The sequence below is a fragment of the Phalangium opilio genome, unplaced genomic scaffold (genome assembly GCF_054372755.1).
Source record: "Phalangium opilio isolate 3A_F unplaced genomic scaffold, DU_Popi_V2 ptg000015l_1, whole genome shotgun sequence".
NCBI classification, from domain to species: domain Eukaryota; kingdom Metazoa; phylum Arthropoda; class Arachnida; order Opiliones; family Phalangiidae; genus Phalangium; species Phalangium opilio.
In genome coordinates, this window is record NW_028324150.1 from 2,058,911 (window position 1) to 2,074,172 (window position 15,262).

The 15,262-nt window shown below is 44.0% G+C and overlaps 43 non-coding genes across 43 annotated transcripts; all 43 read left to right on the top strand.

Moving 5' to 3' along the window:
• Nucleotides 1–90: 90 nt before the first annotated feature.
• On the top strand, nucleotides 91–162 carry TRNAD-AUC (transfer RNA aspartic acid (anticodon AUC)). Its single transcript has one exon. It is a non-coding gene; the product is annotated as a tRNA-Asp (tRNA).
• A 79-nt stretch (nucleotides 163–241) lies between these two features.
• TRNAE-UUC (transfer RNA glutamic acid (anticodon UUC)) lies at nucleotides 242–313 on the top strand. The gene has a single exon. It is a non-coding gene; the product is annotated as a tRNA-Glu (tRNA).
• Nucleotides 314–543: 230 nt separating this feature from the next.
• On the top strand, nucleotides 544–615 carry TRNAE-UUC (transfer RNA glutamic acid (anticodon UUC)). The gene has a single exon. It is a non-coding gene; the product is annotated as a tRNA-Glu (tRNA).
• Nucleotides 616–1,405: 790 nt separating this feature from the next.
• On the top strand, nucleotides 1,406–1,477 carry TRNAD-AUC (transfer RNA aspartic acid (anticodon AUC)). The gene has a single exon. It is a non-coding gene; the product is annotated as a tRNA-Asp (tRNA).
• A 510-nt stretch (nucleotides 1,478–1,987) lies between these two features.
• On the top strand, nucleotides 1,988–2,059 carry TRNAE-UUC (transfer RNA glutamic acid (anticodon UUC)). Its single transcript has one exon. It is a non-coding gene; the product is annotated as a tRNA-Glu (tRNA).
• An 80-nt stretch (nucleotides 2,060–2,139) lies between these two features.
• Nucleotides 2,140–2,211, top strand: TRNAE-CUC (transfer RNA glutamic acid (anticodon CUC)). The gene has a single exon. It is a non-coding gene; the product is annotated as a tRNA-Glu (tRNA).
• A 219-nt stretch (nucleotides 2,212–2,430) lies between these two features.
• On the top strand, nucleotides 2,431–2,502 carry TRNAD-AUC (transfer RNA aspartic acid (anticodon AUC)). Its single transcript has one exon. It is a non-coding gene; the product is annotated as a tRNA-Asp (tRNA).
• Nucleotides 2,503–2,581: 79 nt separating this feature from the next.
• On the top strand, nucleotides 2,582–2,653 carry TRNAE-UUC (transfer RNA glutamic acid (anticodon UUC)). Its single transcript has one exon. It is a non-coding gene; the product is annotated as a tRNA-Glu (tRNA).
• A 230-nt stretch (nucleotides 2,654–2,883) lies between these two features.
• On the top strand, nucleotides 2,884–2,955 carry TRNAE-CUC (transfer RNA glutamic acid (anticodon CUC)). The gene has a single exon. It is a non-coding gene; the product is annotated as a tRNA-Glu (tRNA).
• Nucleotides 2,956–3,323: 368 nt separating this feature from the next.
• TRNAD-AUC (transfer RNA aspartic acid (anticodon AUC)) lies at nucleotides 3,324–3,395 on the top strand. Its single transcript has one exon. It is a non-coding gene; the product is annotated as a tRNA-Asp (tRNA).
• Nucleotides 3,396–3,474: 79 nt separating this feature from the next.
• Nucleotides 3,475–3,546, top strand: TRNAE-UUC (transfer RNA glutamic acid (anticodon UUC)). The gene has a single exon. It is a non-coding gene; the product is annotated as a tRNA-Glu (tRNA).
• Nucleotides 3,547–3,776: 230 nt separating this feature from the next.
• On the top strand, nucleotides 3,777–3,848 carry TRNAE-UUC (transfer RNA glutamic acid (anticodon UUC)). Its single transcript has one exon. It is a non-coding gene; the product is annotated as a tRNA-Glu (tRNA).
• A 661-nt stretch (nucleotides 3,849–4,509) lies between these two features.
• On the top strand, nucleotides 4,510–4,581 carry TRNAE-UUC (transfer RNA glutamic acid (anticodon UUC)). Its single transcript has one exon. It is a non-coding gene; the product is annotated as a tRNA-Glu (tRNA).
• A 370-nt stretch (nucleotides 4,582–4,951) lies between these two features.
• TRNAE-CUC (transfer RNA glutamic acid (anticodon CUC)) lies at nucleotides 4,952–5,023 on the top strand. Its single transcript has one exon. It is a non-coding gene; the product is annotated as a tRNA-Glu (tRNA).
• A 368-nt stretch (nucleotides 5,024–5,391) lies between these two features.
• Nucleotides 5,392–5,463, top strand: TRNAE-UUC (transfer RNA glutamic acid (anticodon UUC)). Its single transcript has one exon. It is a non-coding gene; the product is annotated as a tRNA-Glu (tRNA).
• A 230-nt stretch (nucleotides 5,464–5,693) lies between these two features.
• TRNAE-UUC (transfer RNA glutamic acid (anticodon UUC)) lies at nucleotides 5,694–5,765 on the top strand. The gene has a single exon. It is a non-coding gene; the product is annotated as a tRNA-Glu (tRNA).
• Nucleotides 5,766–6,275: 510 nt separating this feature from the next.
• Nucleotides 6,276–6,347, top strand: TRNAD-AUC (transfer RNA aspartic acid (anticodon AUC)). Its single transcript has one exon. It is a non-coding gene; the product is annotated as a tRNA-Asp (tRNA).
• A 79-nt stretch (nucleotides 6,348–6,426) lies between these two features.
• Nucleotides 6,427–6,498, top strand: TRNAE-UUC (transfer RNA glutamic acid (anticodon UUC)). The gene has a single exon. It is a non-coding gene; the product is annotated as a tRNA-Glu (tRNA).
• Nucleotides 6,499–7,008: 510 nt separating this feature from the next.
• TRNAD-AUC (transfer RNA aspartic acid (anticodon AUC)) lies at nucleotides 7,009–7,080 on the top strand. The gene has a single exon. It is a non-coding gene; the product is annotated as a tRNA-Asp (tRNA).
• A 79-nt stretch (nucleotides 7,081–7,159) lies between these two features.
• TRNAE-UUC (transfer RNA glutamic acid (anticodon UUC)) lies at nucleotides 7,160–7,231 on the top strand. The gene has a single exon. It is a non-coding gene; the product is annotated as a tRNA-Glu (tRNA).
• A 359-nt stretch (nucleotides 7,232–7,590) lies between these two features.
• On the top strand, nucleotides 7,591–7,662 carry TRNAE-UUC (transfer RNA glutamic acid (anticodon UUC)). Its single transcript has one exon. It is a non-coding gene; the product is annotated as a tRNA-Glu (tRNA).
• An 80-nt stretch (nucleotides 7,663–7,742) lies between these two features.
• On the top strand, nucleotides 7,743–7,814 carry TRNAE-CUC (transfer RNA glutamic acid (anticodon CUC)). Its single transcript has one exon. It is a non-coding gene; the product is annotated as a tRNA-Glu (tRNA).
• A 219-nt stretch (nucleotides 7,815–8,033) lies between these two features.
• Nucleotides 8,034–8,105, top strand: TRNAD-AUC (transfer RNA aspartic acid (anticodon AUC)). Its single transcript has one exon. It is a non-coding gene; the product is annotated as a tRNA-Asp (tRNA).
• Nucleotides 8,106–8,184: 79 nt separating this feature from the next.
• Nucleotides 8,185–8,256, top strand: TRNAE-UUC (transfer RNA glutamic acid (anticodon UUC)). The gene has a single exon. It is a non-coding gene; the product is annotated as a tRNA-Glu (tRNA).
• Nucleotides 8,257–8,335: 79 nt separating this feature from the next.
• TRNAE-CUC (transfer RNA glutamic acid (anticodon CUC)) lies at nucleotides 8,336–8,407 on the top strand. Its single transcript has one exon. It is a non-coding gene; the product is annotated as a tRNA-Glu (tRNA).
• A 519-nt stretch (nucleotides 8,408–8,926) lies between these two features.
• TRNAE-UUC (transfer RNA glutamic acid (anticodon UUC)) lies at nucleotides 8,927–8,998 on the top strand. Its single transcript has one exon. It is a non-coding gene; the product is annotated as a tRNA-Glu (tRNA).
• A 230-nt stretch (nucleotides 8,999–9,228) lies between these two features.
• TRNAE-UUC (transfer RNA glutamic acid (anticodon UUC)) lies at nucleotides 9,229–9,300 on the top strand. Its single transcript has one exon. It is a non-coding gene; the product is annotated as a tRNA-Glu (tRNA).
• Nucleotides 9,301–9,530: 230 nt separating this feature from the next.
• On the top strand, nucleotides 9,531–9,602 carry TRNAE-UUC (transfer RNA glutamic acid (anticodon UUC)). Its single transcript has one exon. It is a non-coding gene; the product is annotated as a tRNA-Glu (tRNA).
• Nucleotides 9,603–9,681: 79 nt separating this feature from the next.
• TRNAE-UUC (transfer RNA glutamic acid (anticodon UUC)) lies at nucleotides 9,682–9,753 on the top strand. Its single transcript has one exon. It is a non-coding gene; the product is annotated as a tRNA-Glu (tRNA).
• Nucleotides 9,754–9,833: 80 nt separating this feature from the next.
• TRNAE-CUC (transfer RNA glutamic acid (anticodon CUC)) lies at nucleotides 9,834–9,905 on the top strand. The gene has a single exon. It is a non-coding gene; the product is annotated as a tRNA-Glu (tRNA).
• Nucleotides 9,906–10,124: 219 nt separating this feature from the next.
• TRNAD-AUC (transfer RNA aspartic acid (anticodon AUC)) lies at nucleotides 10,125–10,196 on the top strand. Its single transcript has one exon. It is a non-coding gene; the product is annotated as a tRNA-Asp (tRNA).
• Nucleotides 10,197–10,275: 79 nt separating this feature from the next.
• On the top strand, nucleotides 10,276–10,347 carry TRNAE-UUC (transfer RNA glutamic acid (anticodon UUC)). The gene has a single exon. It is a non-coding gene; the product is annotated as a tRNA-Glu (tRNA).
• Nucleotides 10,348–10,577: 230 nt separating this feature from the next.
• TRNAE-UUC (transfer RNA glutamic acid (anticodon UUC)) lies at nucleotides 10,578–10,649 on the top strand. The gene has a single exon. It is a non-coding gene; the product is annotated as a tRNA-Glu (tRNA).
• Nucleotides 10,650–10,729: 80 nt separating this feature from the next.
• TRNAE-UUC (transfer RNA glutamic acid (anticodon UUC)) lies at nucleotides 10,730–10,801 on the top strand. The gene has a single exon. It is a non-coding gene; the product is annotated as a tRNA-Glu (tRNA).
• Nucleotides 10,802–11,472: 671 nt separating this feature from the next.
• Nucleotides 11,473–11,544, top strand: TRNAE-UUC (transfer RNA glutamic acid (anticodon UUC)). The gene has a single exon. It is a non-coding gene; the product is annotated as a tRNA-Glu (tRNA).
• Nucleotides 11,545–11,924: 380 nt separating this feature from the next.
• TRNAE-UUC (transfer RNA glutamic acid (anticodon UUC)) lies at nucleotides 11,925–11,996 on the top strand. Its single transcript has one exon. It is a non-coding gene; the product is annotated as a tRNA-Glu (tRNA).
• Nucleotides 11,997–12,215: 219 nt separating this feature from the next.
• Nucleotides 12,216–12,287, top strand: TRNAE-UUC (transfer RNA glutamic acid (anticodon UUC)). Its single transcript has one exon. It is a non-coding gene; the product is annotated as a tRNA-Glu (tRNA).
• An 80-nt stretch (nucleotides 12,288–12,367) lies between these two features.
• Nucleotides 12,368–12,439, top strand: TRNAE-CUC (transfer RNA glutamic acid (anticodon CUC)). The gene has a single exon. It is a non-coding gene; the product is annotated as a tRNA-Glu (tRNA).
• Nucleotides 12,440–12,808: 369 nt separating this feature from the next.
• TRNAD-AUC (transfer RNA aspartic acid (anticodon AUC)) lies at nucleotides 12,809–12,880 on the top strand. Its single transcript has one exon. It is a non-coding gene; the product is annotated as a tRNA-Asp (tRNA).
• A 369-nt stretch (nucleotides 12,881–13,249) lies between these two features.
• TRNAD-AUC (transfer RNA aspartic acid (anticodon AUC)) lies at nucleotides 13,250–13,321 on the top strand. Its single transcript has one exon. It is a non-coding gene; the product is annotated as a tRNA-Asp (tRNA).
• Nucleotides 13,322–13,701: 380 nt separating this feature from the next.
• TRNAE-UUC (transfer RNA glutamic acid (anticodon UUC)) lies at nucleotides 13,702–13,773 on the top strand. Its single transcript has one exon. It is a non-coding gene; the product is annotated as a tRNA-Glu (tRNA).
• Nucleotides 13,774–14,442: 669 nt separating this feature from the next.
• Nucleotides 14,443–14,514, top strand: TRNAD-AUC (transfer RNA aspartic acid (anticodon AUC)). Its single transcript has one exon. It is a non-coding gene; the product is annotated as a tRNA-Asp (tRNA).
• A 369-nt stretch (nucleotides 14,515–14,883) lies between these two features.
• On the top strand, nucleotides 14,884–14,955 carry TRNAD-AUC (transfer RNA aspartic acid (anticodon AUC)). The gene has a single exon. It is a non-coding gene; the product is annotated as a tRNA-Asp (tRNA).
• Nucleotides 14,956–15,262: the final 307 nt, after the last annotated feature.

Here is a 15,262-nt window from a genome sequence, read left to right on the forward strand (position 1 = left end):
CCGGTATCGGAGCGGGTGCTTTTGTACCGGTTTTGAGAATAGACTTAAGGATATAGGTTTATGAATAGAATTAAGACTTGGTTAAGCAAGTCCGATATGGTCTAGTGGGTAAGATACTTGGTTATCACCCAGAAGGCCTGGGTTCGATTCCCTGTATCGGAGCGAGTGCTTTTGTACCGATTTTCAAGAATAGACTTAAGGATATCGGTTTATGAATTGAATTAAGACTTGCTCAAGCAAGTCCGATATGGTCTAGTGGGTAGGATACCTGGCTTTCACCCAGAAGGCCCGGGTTCGATTCCCGGTATCGGAGCGAGTGCTTTTGTACCGCTTTTAAAGAATAAATTTAAAGACACATTTATAGGAATAATATCTAGGGTTGCTCAAACCAGTCCGATATGGTCTAGTGCCTAGGATATCTAGCTTTCACCCAGAAGGCCCGGGTTCGATTCCCGGTATCGGAGCGAGTGCTTTTGTATTGCTTTTCAAGAATAGACTTAAGGATATAGGTTTATGAATTGAATTAAGACTTTCTCAAGCAAGTCCGATATGGTCTAGTGGGTAGGATACCTGGCTTTCACCCAGAAGGTCCGGGTTCGATTCCCGGTATCGGAGCGAGTGCTTTTGTACCGCTTTTAAAGAATAAATTTAAAGACACATTTATAGGAATAGTATCTAGGGTTGCTCAAACCAGTCCGATATGGTCTAGTGCCTAGGATATCTAGCTTTCACCCAGAAGGCCCGGGTTCGATTCCCGGTATCGGAGCGAGTGCTTTTGTATTGCTTTTCAAGAATAGACTTAAGGATATAGGATTATGAATAGAATTAAGACTTGGTTAAGCAAGTCCGATATGGTATAGTGGGTAGGATACCCAGAAGGCCCGGGTTAGATTCCCGGTATCGGAGCGAGTGCTTTTGTACCGCTTTTCAAGAATAGACTTAAGGATATAGGTTTATGAATAGAATTAAGACTTGGTTAAGCAAGTCCGATATGGTATAGTGGGTAGGATACCCAGAAGGCCCGGGTTAGATTCCCGGTATCGGAGCGAGTGCTTTTGTACCGCTTTTCAAGAATAGACTTAAGGATATAGGTTTATGAATAGAATTAAGACTTGGTTAAGCAAGTCCGATATGGTATAGTGGGTAGGATACCCAGAAGGCCCGGGTTCGATTCCCGGTATCGGAGCGAGTGCTTTTGTACCGCTTTTCAAGAATAGACTTAAGGATATAGGTTTATGAATAGAATTAAGACTTGGTTAAGCAAGTCCGATATGGTCTAGTGGGTAGGATACCCAGAAGGCCCGGGTTCGATTCCCGGTATCGGAGTGGGTGCTTTTGTACCGGCTTTGAAGAATAGACTTAAGGACATAGGTTTATGAATAGAATTAAGGCTTGGTTAAGCAAGTCCGATATGGTCTAGTGGGTAAGATACTTGGTTATCACCCAGAAGGCCTGGGTTCGATTCCCGGTATCGGAGCGAGTGCTTTTGTACCGCTTTTAAAGAATAAATTTAAAGACACATTTATAGGAATAATATCTAGGGTTGCTCAAACCAGTCCGATATGGTCTAGTGCCTAGGATATCTAGCTTTCACCCAGAAGGCCCGGGTTCGATTCCCGGTATCGGAGCGAGTGCTTTTGTATTGCTTTTCAAGAATAGACTTAAGGATATAGGTTTATGAATAGAATTAAGACTTGGTTAAGCAAGTCCGATATGGTCTAGTGGGTAGGATACCCAGAAGGCCCGGGTTCGATTCCCGGTATCGGAGCGAGTGCTTTTGTACCGCTTTTCAAGAATCGACTTAAGGATATAGGTTTATGAATAGAATTAAGACTTGGTTAAGCAAGTCCGATATGGTCTAGTGGGTAGGATACCCAGAAGGCCCGGGTTCGATTCCCGGTATTGGAGCGGGTGCTTTTGTACCGGTTTTGAAGAATAGACTTAAGGACATAGGTTTATGAATAGAATTAAGACTTGGTTAAGCAAGTCCGATATGGTCTAGTGGCTAGGATATCTGGCTTTCACCCAGAAGGCCCGGGTTGGATTCCCGGTATCGGAGAGAGTGCTTTTGTACCGCTTTTCAAGAATAGACTTAAGGATATAGGTTTATGAATAGAATTAAGACTTGGTAAGAGCAAGTCCGATATGGTCTAGTGGCTAGGATATCTGGCTCTCACCCAGAAGGCCCGGGTTCGATTCCCGGTATCGGAGCGAGTGCTTTTGTTCCGCTTTTCAAGAATAGACTTAAGGATGTAGTTTTATGAATAGAATTAAGACTTGGTTAAGCAAGTCCGATATGGTCTTGTGGGTAGGATACCCACAAGTCCCGGGTTCGATTCCCGGTATCGGAGCGGGTGCTTTTGTACCGGTTTTGAAGAATAGACTTAAGGACATAGGTTTATGAATAGAATTAAGGCTTGGTTAAGCAAGTCCGATATGGTCTAGTGGGTAAGATACTTGGTTATCACCCAGAAGGCCTGGGTTCGATTCCCGGTATCGGAGCGAGTGCTTTTGTACCGATTTTCAAGAATAGACTTAAGGATATAGGTTTATGAATTGAATTAAGACTTGCTCAAGCAAGTCCGATATGGTCTAGTGGGTAGGATACCTGGCTTTCACCCAGAAGGCCCGGGTTCGATTCCCGGTATCGGAGCGAGTGCTTTTGTACCGCTTTTAATGAATAAATTTAAAGACACATTTAAAGGAATAATATCTAGGGTTGCTCAAACCAGTCCGATATGGTCTAGTGCCTAGGATATATGGCTTTCACCCAGAAGGACCGGGTTCGATTCCCGGTATCGGAGCGAGTGCTTTTGTACCGCTTTTCAAGAATAGACTTAAGGATATAGGTTTATGAATAGAATTAAGACTTAGTTAAGCAAGTCCGATATGGTCTAGTGGCTAGGATATCTGGCTCTCACCCAGAAGGCCCGGGTTCGATTCCCGGTATCGGAGCGGGTGATTTTGTACTGGTTTTGAAGAATAGACTTAAGGATATAGGTTTGTGAATAGAATTAAGACTTGGTAGAGCAAGTCCGATATGGTCTAGTGGCTAGGGTATCTGGTTTCACACAGAAGGCCCGGGTTCGATTCCCGGTATCGGAGCGAGTGCTTTTGTACCGCTTTTCAAGAATAGACTTAAGGATATAGTTTTATGAATAGAATTAAGACTTGGTTAAGCAAGTCCGATATGGTCTAGTGGGTAGGATACCCACAAGGCCCGGGTTCGATTTCCGGTATCGGAGCGGGTGCTTTTGTACCGGTTTTGAGAATAGACTTAAGGATATAGGTTTATGAATAGAATTAAGACTTGGTTAAGCAAGTCCGATATGGTCTAGTGGGTAAGATACTTGGTTATCACCCAGAAGGCCTGGGTTCGATTCCCTGTATCGGAGCGAGTGCTTTTGTACCGATTTTCAAGAATAGACTTAAGGATATCGGTTTATGAATTGAATTAAGACTTGCTCAAGCAAGTCCGATATGGTCTAGTGGGTAGGATACCTGGCTTTCACCCAGAAGGCCCGGGTTCGATTCCCGGTATCGGAGCGAGTGCTTTTGTACCGCTTTTAAAGAATAAATTTAAAGACACATTTATAGGAATAATATCTAGGGTTGCTCAAACCAGTCCGATATGGTCTAGTGCCTAGGATATCTAGCTTTCACCCAGAAGGCCCGGGTTCGATTCCCGGTATCGGAGCGAGTGCTTTTGTATTGCTTTTCAAGAATAGACTTAAGGATATAGGTTTATGAATTGAATTAAGACTTGCTCAAGCAAGTCCGATATGGTCTAGTGGGTAGGATACCTGGCTTTCACCCAGAAGGTCCGGGTTCGATTCCCGGTATCGGAGCGAGTGATTTTGTACCGCTTTTAAAGAATAAATTTAAAGACACATTTATAGGAATAGTATCTAGGGTTGCTCAAACCAGTCCGATATGGTCTAGTGCCTAGGATATCTAGCTTTCACCCAGAAGGCCCGGGTTCGATTCCCGGTATCGGAGCGAGTGCTTTTGTATTGCTTTTCAAGAATAGACTTAAGGATATAGGATTTTGAATAGAATTAAGACTTGGTTAAGCAAGTCCGATATGGTATAGTGGGTAGGATACCCAGAAGGCCCGGGTTCGATTCCCGGTATCGGAGCGAGTGCTTTTGTACCGCTTTTCAAGAATAGACTTAAGGATATAGGTTTATGAATAGAATTAAGACTTGGTTAAGCAAGTCCGATATGGTCTAGTGGGTAGGATACCCAGAAGGCCCGGGTTCGATTCCCGGTATTGGAGCGGGTGCTTTTGTACCGGTTTTGAAGAATAGACTTAAGGACGTAGGTTTATGAATAGAATTAAGGCTTGGTTAAGCAAGTACGATATGGTCTAGTGGGTAAGATACTTGGTTATCACCCAGAAGGCCTGGGTTCGATTCCCGGTATCGGAGCGAGTGCTTTTGTACCGATTTTCAAGAATAGACTTAAGGATATCGGTTTATGAATTGAATTAAGACTTGCTCAAGCAAGTCCGATATGGTCTAGTGGGTAGGATACCTGGCTTTCACCCAGAAGGTCCGGGTTCGATTCCCGGTATCGGACCGAGTGCTTTTGTACCGCTTTTAAAGAATAAATTTAAAGACACATTTATAGGAATAGTATCTAGGGTTGCTCAAACCAGTCCGATATGGTCTAGTGCCTAGGATATCTAGCTTTCACCCAGAAGGCCCGGGTTCGATTCCCGGTATCGGAGCGATTGCTTTTGTATTGCTTTTCAAGAATCGACTTAAGGATATAGGTTTATGAATAGAATTAAGACTTGGTTAAGCAAGTCCGATATGGTCTAGTGGGTAGGATACCCAGAAGGCCCGGGTTCGATTCCCGGTATCGGAGAGAGTGCTTTTGTACCGCTTTTCAAGAATAGACTTAAGGATATAGGTTTATGAATAGAATTAAGACTTAGTTAAGCAAGTCCGATATGGTCTAGTGGCTAGGATATCTGGCTCTCACCCAGAAGGCCCGGGTTCGATTCCCGGTATCGGAGCGGGTGATTTTGTACTGGTTTTGAAGAATAGACTTAAGGATATAGGTTTGTGAATAGAATTAAGACTTGGTAGAGCAAGTCCGATATGGTCTAGTGGCTAGGGTATCTGGTTTCACACAGAAGGCCCGGGTTCGATTCCCGGTATCGGAGCGAGTGCTTTTGTACCGCTTTTCAAGAATAGACTTAAGGATATAGTTTTATGAATAGAATTAAGACTTGGTTAAGCAAGTCCGATATGGTCTAGTGGGTAGGATACCCACAAGGCCCGGGTTCGATTTCCGGTATCGGAGCGGGTGCTTTTGTACCGGTTTTGAGAATAGACTTAAGGATATCGGTTTATGAATTGAATTAAGACTTGCTCAAGCAAGTCCGATATGGTCTAGTGGGTAGGATACCTGGCTTTCACCCAGAAGGCCCGGGTTCGATTCCCGGTATCGGAGCGAGTGCTTTTGTACCGCTTTTAAAGAATAAATTTAAAGACACATTTATAGGAATAATATCTAGGGTTGCTCAAACCAGTCCGATATGGTCTAGTGCCTAGGATATCTAGCTTTCACCCAGAAGGCCCGGGTTCGATTCCCGGTATCGGAGCGAGTGCTTTTGTATTGCTTTTCAAGAATAGACTTAAGGATATAGGTTTATGAATTGAATTAAGACTTGCTCAAGCAAGTCCGATATGGTCTAGTGGGTAGGATACCTGGCTTTCACCCAGAAGGTCCGGGTTCGATTCCCGGTATCGGAGCGAGTGCTTTTGTACCGCTTTTAAAGAATAAATTTAAAGACACATTTATAGGAATAGTATCTAGGGTTGCTCAAACCAGTCCGATATGGTCTAGTGCCTAGGATATCTAGCTTTCACCCAGAAGGCCCGGGTTCGATTCCCGGTATCGGAGCGAGTGCTTTTGTATTGCTTTTCAAGAATAGACTTAAGGATATAGGATTTTGAATAGAATTAAGACTTGGTTAAGCAAGTCCGATATGGTATAGTGGGTAGGATACCCAGAAGGCCCGGGTTCGATTCCCGGTATCGGAGCGAGTGCTTTTGTACCGCTTTTCAAGAATAGACTTAAGGATATAGGTTTATGAATAGAATTAAGACTTGGTTAAGCAAGTCCGATATGGTCTAGTGGGTAGGATACCCAGAAGGCCCGGGTTCCATTCCCGGTATTGGAGCGGGTGCTTTTGTACCGGTTTTGAAGAATAGACTTAAGGACATAGGTTTATGAATAGAATTAAGACTTGGTTAAGCAAGTCCGATATGGTCTAGTGGGTAAGATACTTGGTTATCACCCAGAAGGCCTGGGTTCGATTCCCGGTATCGGAGCGAGTGCTTTTGTACCGATTTTCAAGAATAGACTTAAGGATATAGGTTTATGAATTGAATTAAGACTTGCTCAAGCAAGTCCGATATGGTCTAGTGGGTAGGATACCTGGCTTTCACCCAGAAGGCCCGGGTTCGATTCCCGGTATCGGAGCGAGTGCTTTTGTACCGCTTTTAAAGAATAAATTTAAAGACACATTTATAGGAATAGTATCTAGGGTTGCTCAAACCAGTCCGATATGGTCTAGTGCCTAGGATATCTAGCTTTCACCCAGAAGGCCCGGGTTCGATTCCCGGTATCGGAGCGAGTGCTTTTGTATTGCTTTTCAAGAATAGACTTAAGGATATAGGATTTTGAATAGAATTAAGACTTGGTTAAGCAAGTCCGATATGGTATAGTGGGTAGGATACCCAGAAGGCCCGGGTTCGATTCCCGGTATCGGAGCGAGTGCTTTTGTACCGCTTTTCAAGAATAGACTTAAGGATATAGGTTTATGAATAGAATTAAGACTTGGTTAAGCAAGTCCGATATGGTCTAGTGGGTAGGATACCCAGAAGGCCCGGGTTCCATTCCCGGTATTGGAGCGGGTGCTTTTGTACCGGTTTTGAAGAATAGACTTAAGGACATAGGTTTATGAATAGAATTAAGACTTGGTTAAGCAAGTCCGATATGGTCTAGTGGGTAAGATACTTGGTTATCACCCAGAAGGCCTGGGTTCGATTCCCGGTATCGGAGCGAGTGCTTTTGTACCGATTTTCAAGAATAGACTTAAGGATATCGGTTTATGAATTGAATTAAGACTTGCTCAAGCAAGTCCGATATGGTCTAGTGGGTAGGATACCTGGCTTTCACCCAGAAGGCCCGGGTTCGATTCCCGGTATCGGAGCGAGTGCTTTTGTATTGCTTTTCAAGAATAGACTTAAGGATATAGGTTTATGAATAGAATTAAGACTTGGTTAAGCAAGTCCGATATGGTCTAGTGGGTAGGATACCCAGAAGGCCCGGGTTCGATTCCCGGTTTCGGAGCGAGTGCTTTTGTACCGCTTTTCAAGAATCGACTTAAGGATATAGGTTTATGAATAGAATTAAGACTTGGTTAAGCAATTCCGATATGGTCTAGTGGGTAGGATACCCAGAAGGCCCGGGTTCGATTCCCGGTATTGGAGCGGGTGCTTTTGTACCGGTTTTGAAGAATAGACTTAAGGACATAGGTTTATGAATAGAATTAAGACTTGGTTAAGCAAGTCCGATATGGTCTAGTGGCTAGGATATCTGGCTTTCACCCAGAAGGCCCGGGTTGGATTCCCGGTATCGGAGAGAGTGCTTTTGTACCGCTTTTCAAGAATAGACTTAAGGATATAGGTTTATGAATAGAATTAAGACTTGGTAAGAGCAAGTCCGATATGGTCTAGTGGCTAGGATATCTGGCTCTCACCCAGAAGGCCCGGGTTCGATTCCCGGTATCGGAGCGAGTGCTTTTGATCCGCTTTTCAAGAATAGACTTAAGGATGTAGTTTTATGAATAGAATTAAGACTTGGTTAAGCAAGTCCGATATGGTCTTGTGGGTAGGATACCCACAAGTCCCGGGTTCGATTCCCGGTATCGGAGCGGGTGCTTTTGTACCGGTTTTGAAGAATAGGCTTAAGGACATAGGTTTATGAATAGAATTAAGGCTTGGTTAAGCAAGTCCGATATGGTCTAGTGGGTAAGATACTTGGTTATCACCCAGAAGGCCTGGGTTCGATTCCCGGTATCGGAGCGAGTGCTTTTGTACCGCTTTTCAAGAATAGACTTAAGGACATAGGTTTATGAATAGAATTAAGACTTCGTTAAGCAAGTCCGATATGGTCTAGTGGCTAGGATATCTGGCTTTCACCCAGAAGGCCCGGGTTCGATTCCCGGTATCGGAGAGTGTGCTTTTGTACCGCTTTTCAAGAATAGACTTAAGGATATAGGTTTATGAATAGAATTAAGACTTAGTTAAGCAAGTCCGATATGGTCTAGTGGCTAGGATATCTGGCTCTCACCCAGAAGGCCCGGGTTCGATTCCCGGTATCGGAGCGGGTGATTTTGTACTGGTTTTGAAGAATAGACTTAAGGATATAGGTTTGTGAATAGAATTAAGACTTGGTAGAGCAAGTCCGATATGGTCTAGTGGCTAGGGTATCTGGTTTCACACAGAAGGCCCGGGTTCGATTCCCGGTATCGGAGCGAGTGCTTTTGTACCGCTTTTCAAGAATAGACTTAAGGATATAGTTTTATGAATAGAATTAAGACTTGGTTAAGCAAGTCCGATATGGTCTAGTGGGTAGGATACCCACAAGGCCCGGGTTCGATTTCCGGTATCGGAGCGGGTGCTTTTGTACCGGTTTTGAGAATAGACTTAAGGATATAGGTTTATGAATAGAATTAAGACTTGGTTAAGCAAGTCCGATATGGTCTAGTGGGTAAGATCCTTGGTTATCACCCAGAAGGCCTGGGTTCGATTCCCTGTATCGGAGCGAGTGCTTTTGTACCGATTTTCAAGAATAGACTTAAGGATATCGGTTTATGAATTGAATTAAGACTTGCTCAAGCAAGTCCGATATGGTCTAGTGGGTAGGATACCTGGCTTTCACCCAGAAGGCCCGGGTTCGATTCCCGGTATCGGAGCGAGTGCTTTTGTACCGCTTTTAAAGAATAAATTTAAAGACACATTTATAGGAATAATATCTAGGGTTGCTCAAACCAGTCCGATATGGTCTAGTGCCTAGGATATCTAGCTTTCACCCAGAAGGCCCGGGTTCGATTCCCGGTATCGGAGCGAGTGCTTTTGTATTGCTTTTCAAGAATAGACTTAAGGATATAGGTTTATGAATTGAATTAAGACTTGCTCAAGCAAGTCCGATATGGTCTAGTGGGTAGGATACCTGGCTTTCACCCAGAAGGTCCGGGTTCGATTCCCGGTATCGGAGCGAGTGCTTTTGTACCGCTTTTAAAGAATAAATTTAAAGACACATTTATAGGAATAGTATCTAGGGTTGCTCAAACCAGTCCGATATGGTCTAGTGCCTAGGATATCTAGCTTTCACCCAGAAGGCCCGGGTTCGATTCCCGGTATCGGAGCGAGTGCTTTTGTATTGCTTTTCAAGAATAGACTTAAGGATATAGGATTATGAATAGAATTAAGACTTGGTTAAGCAAGTCCGATATGGTCTAGTGGCTAGGATATCTGGCTTTCACCCAGAAGGCCCGGGTTGGATTCCCGGTATCGGAGAGAGTGCTTTTGTACCGCTTTTCAAGAATAGACTTAAGGACATAGGTTTATGAATAGAATTAAGACTTGGTTAAGCAAGTCCGATATGGTCTAGTGGCTAGGATATCTGGCTTTCACCCAGAAGGCCCGGGTTGGATTCCCGGTATCGGAGAGAGTGCTTTTGTACCGCTTTTCAAGAATAGACTTAAGGATATAGGTTTATGAATAGAATTAAGACTTGGTAAGAGCAAGTCCGATATGGTCTAGTGGCTAGGATATCTGGCTCTCACCCAGAAGGCCCGGGTTCGATTCCCGGTATCGGAGCGAGTGCTTTTGATCCGCTTTTCAAGAATAGACTTAAGGATGTAGTTTTATGAATAGAATTAAGACTTGGTTAAGCAAGTCCGATATGGTCTTGTGGGTAGGATACCCACAAGTCCCGGGTTCGATTCCCGGTATCGGAGCGGGTGCTTTTGTACCGGTTTTGAAGAATAGGCTTAAGGACATAGGTTTATGAATAGAATTAAGGCTTGGTTAAGCAAGTCCGATATGGTCTAGTGGGTAAGATACTTGGTTATCACCCAGAAGGCCTGGGTTCGATTCCCGGTATCGGAGCGAGTGCTTTTGTACCGATTTTCAAGAATAGACTTAAGGATATAGGTTTATGAATTGAATTAAGACTTGCTCAAGCAAGTCCGATATGGTCTAGTGGGTAGGATACCTGGCTTTCACCCAGAAGGCCCGGGTTCGATTCCCGGTATCGGAGCGAGTGCTTTTGTACCGCTTTTAAAGAATAAATTTAAAGACACATTTATAGGAATAATATCTAGGGTTGCTCAAACCAGTCCGATATGGTCTAGTGCCTAGGATATCTGGCTTTCACACAGAAGGCCCGGGTTCGATTCCCGGTATCGGAGCGAGTGCTTTTGTACCGCTTTTCAAGAATAGACTTAAGGACATAGGTTTATGAATAGAATTAAGACTCGGTTAAGCAAGTCCGATATGGTCTAGTGGCTAGGATATCTGGCTTTCACCCAGAAGGCCCGGGTTCGATTCCCGGTATCGGAGAGAGTGCTTTTGTACCGCTTTTCAAGAATAGACTTAAGGATATAGGTTTATGAATAGAATTAAGACTTGGTAAGAGCAAGTCCGATATGGTCTAGTGGCTAGGATATCTGGCTTTCACCCAGAAGGCCCGGGTTCGATTCCCGGTATCGGAGCGGGTGATTTTGTACTGGTTTTGAAGAATAGACTTAAGGATATAGGTTTGTGAATAGAATTAAGACTTGGTAGAGCAAGTCCGATATGGTCTAGTGGCTAGGGTATCTGGTTTCACCCAGAAGGCCCGGGTTCGATTCCCGGTATCGGAGCGAGTGCTTTTGTACCACTTTTCAAGAATAGACTTAAGGATATAGTTTTATGAATAGAATTAGGACTTGGTTAAGCAAGTCCGATATGGTCTAGTGGGTAGGATACCCACAAGGCCCGGGTTCGATTCCCGGTATCGGAGCGGGTACTTTTGTACCGGTTTTGAAGAATAGACTTAAGGACATAGGTTTATGAATAGAATTAAGGCTTGGTTAAACAAGTCCGATATTGTCTAGTGGGTAAGATACTTGGTTATCACCAAGAAGGCCTGGGTTCGATTCCCGGTATCGGAGCGAGTGCTTTTGTACCGCTTTTAAAGAATAAATTTAAAGACACATTTATAGGAATAATATCTAGGGTTGCTCAAACCAGTCCGATATGGTCTAGTGCCTAGGATATCTGGCTTTCACCCAGAAGGACCGGGTTCGATTCCCGGTATCGGAGCGAGTGCTTTTGTACCGCTTTTCAAGAATAGACTTAAGGACATAGGTTTATGAATAGAATTAAGACTTGGTTAAGCAAGTCCGATATGGTCTAGTGGCTAGGATATCTGGCTTTCACCCAGAAGGCCCGGGTTCGATTCCCGGTATCGGAGCGGGTGATTTTGTACTGGTTTTGAAGAATAGACTTAAGGATATAGGTTTGTGAATAGAATTAAGACTTGGTAGAGCAAGTCCGATATGGTCTAGTGGCTAGGGTATCTGGTTTCACCCAGAAGGCCTGGGTTCGATTCCCGGTATCGGAGCGTGTGCTTTTGTACCGATTTTCAAGAATAGACTTAAGGATATAGGTTTATGAATTGAATTAAGACTTGCTCAAGCAAGTGCGATATGGTCTAGTGGGTAGGATACCTGGCTTTCACCCAGAAGGCCCGGGTTCGATTCCCGGTATCGGAGCGAGTGCTGTTGTACCGCTTTTAAAGAATAAATTTAAAGACACATTTATAGGAATAATATCTAGGGTTGTTCAAACCAGTCCGATATGGTCTAGTGCCTAGGATATCTGGCTTTCACCCAGAAGGCCCGGGTTCGATTCCCGGTATCGGAGCGAGTGCTTTTGTACCGCTTTTCAAGAATAGACTTAAGGATATAGGTTTATGAATAGAATTAAGACTTGGTTAAGCAAGTCCGATATGGTCTAGTGGGTAAGATACCCAGAAGGCCCGGGTTCGATTCCCGTTATCGGAGCGAGTGCTTTTGTACCGCTTTTAAAGAATAAATTTAAAGACACATTTATAGGAATAATATCTAGGGTTGCTCAAACCAGTCCGATATGGTCTAGTGGCTAGGATATCTGGCTTTCACCCAGAAGGCCCGGGCTCGATTCCCGGTATCGGAGAGAGTGCTTTTGTACCGCTTTTCAAGAATAGACTTAAGGATATAGGTTTATGAATAGAATTAAGACTTGGTAAGAGCAAGTCCGATATGGTCTAGTGGCTAGGATATCTGGCTCTCACCCAGAAGGCCCGGGTTCGATTCCCGGTATCGGAGCGGGTGATTTTGTACTGGTTTTGAAGAATAGACTTAAGGATATAGGTTTGTGAATAGAATTAAGACTTGGTAGAGCAAGTCCGATATGGTCTAGTGGCTAGGGTATCTGGTTTCACCCAGAAGGCCCGGGTTCGATTCCCGATATCGGAGCAAGTGCTTTTGTACCGCTTTTCAAGAATAGACTTAAGGATATAGTTTTATGAATAGAATTAAGACTTGGTTAAGCAAGTCCGATATGGTCTAGTGGGTAGGATACCCACAAGGCCCGGTTTCGATTCCAGGTATCGGAGCGGGTGCTTTTGTACCGGTTTTGAAGAATAGACTTAAGGACATAGGTTTATGAATAGAATTAAGGCTTGGTTAAGCAAGTCCGGTATGGTCTAGTGGGTAAGATACTTGGTTATCACCCGGAAGGCCTGGGTTCGATTCCCGGTATCGGAGCGAGTGCTTTTGTACCGATTTTCAAGAATAGACTTAAGGATATAGGTTTATGAATTGAATTAAGACTTGGTAGAGCAAGTCCGATATGGTCTAGTGGCTAGGGTATCTGGTTTCACCCAGAAGGCCCGGGTTCGATTCCCGGTATCGGAGCGAGTGCTTTTGTACCGCTTTTCAAGAATAGACTTAACGATATAGTTTTATGAATAGAATTAAGACTTGGTTAAGCAAGTCCGATATGGTCTAGTGGGTAGGATACCTACAAGGCCCGGGTTCGATTCCCGGTATCGGAGCGGGTGCTTTTGTACCGGTTTTGAAGAATAGACTTAAGGACATAGGTTTATGAATAGAATTAAGGCTTGGTTAAGCAAGTCCGGTATGGTCTAGTGGGTAAGATACTTGGTTATCACCCGGAAGGCCTGGGTTCGATTCCCGGTATCGGAGCGAGTGCTTTTGTACCGATTTTCAAGAATAGACTTAAGGATATAGGTTTATGAATTGAATTAAGACTTGCTCAAGCAAGTCCGATATGGTCTAGTGGGTAGGATACCTGGCTTTCACCCAGAAGGCCCGGGTTCGATTCCCGGTATCAGAGCGGGTGCTTTTGTACCGCTTTTAAAGAATAAATTTAAAGACACATTTATAGGAATAATATTTGGGGTTCTCAAACCAGTCCGATATGGTCTAGTGCCTAGGATATCTGGCTTTCACCCAGAAGGCCCCGGTTCGAATCCCGGTATCGGAGCGAGTGCTTTTGTACCGCTTTTCAAGAATAGACTTAAGGACATAGGTTTATGAATAGAATTAAGACTTGGTTAAGCAAGTCCGATATGGTCTAGTGGCTAGGATATCTGGCTTTCACCCAGAAGGCCCGGGTTCGATTCCCGGTATCGGAGAGAGTGCTTTTGTACCGCTTTTCAAGAATAGACTTAAGGATATAGGTTTATGAATAGAATTAAGACTTGGTAAGAGCAAGTCCGATATGGTCTAGTGGCTAGGGTATCTGGTTTCACCCAGAAGGCCCGGGTTCGATTCCCGGTATCGGAGCGAGTGCTTTTGTACCGCTTTTCAAGAATAGACTTAAGGATATAGTTTTATGAATAGAATTAAGACTTGGTTAAGCAAGTCCGATATGGTCTAGTGGGTAGGATACCCACAAGGCCCGGGTTCGATTCCCGGTATCGGAGCGGGTGCTTTTGTACCGGTTTTGAGAATAGATTTAAGGACATAGGTTTATGAATAGAATTAAGACTTGGTTAAGCAAGTCCGGTATGGTCTAGTGGCTAGGGTATCTGGTTTCACCCAGAAGGCCCGGGTTCGATTCCCGGTATCGGAGCGAGTGCTTTTGTACCGCTTTTCAAGAATAGACTTAAGAATATAGTTTTATGCATAGAATTAAGACTTGGTTAAGCAAGTCCGATATGGTCTAGTGGCTAGGGTATCTGGTTTCACCCAGAAGGCCCGGGTTCGATTCCCGGTATCGGAGCGAGTGCTTTTGTACCGCTTTTCAAGAATAGACTTAAGAATATAGTTTTATGAATAGAATTAAGGCTTGGTTAAGCAAGTCCGGTATGGTCTAGTGGGTAAGATACTTGGTTATCACCCGGAAGGCCTGGGTTCGATTCCCGGTATCGGAGCGAGTGCTTTTGTACCGATTTTCAAGAATAGACTTAAGGATATAGGTTTATGAATTGAATTAAGACTTGGTAGAGCAAGTCCGATATGGTCTAGTGGCTAGGGTATCTGGTTTCACCCAGAAGGCCCGGGTTCGATTCCCGGTATCGGAGCGAGTGCTTTTGTACCGCTTTTCAAGAATAGACTTAACGATATAGTTTTATGAATAGAATTAAGACTTGGTTAAGCAAGTCCGATATGGTCTAGTGGGTAGGATACCTACAAGGCCCGGGTTCGATTCCCGGTATCGGAGCGGGTGCTTTTGTACCGGTTTTGAAGAATAGACTTAAGGACATAGGTTTATGAATAGAATTAAGGCTTGGTTAAGCAAGTCCGGTATGGTCTAGTGGGTAAGATACTTGGTTATCACCCGGAAGGCCTGGGTTCGATTCCCGGTATCGGAGCGAGTGCTTTTGTACCGATTTTCAAGAATAGACTTAAGGATATAGGTTTATGAATTGAATTAAGACTTGCTCAAGCAAGTCCGATATGGTCTAGTGGGTAGGATACCTGGCTTTCACCCAGAAGGCCCGGGTTCGATTCCCGGTATCAGAGCGGGTGCTTTTGTACCGCTTTTAAAGAATAAATTTAAAGACACATTTATAGGAATAATATTTGGGGTTCTCAAACCAGTCCGATATGGTCTAGTGCCTAGGATATCTGGCTTTCACCCAGAAGGCCCCGGTTCGAATCCCGGTATCGGAGCGAGTG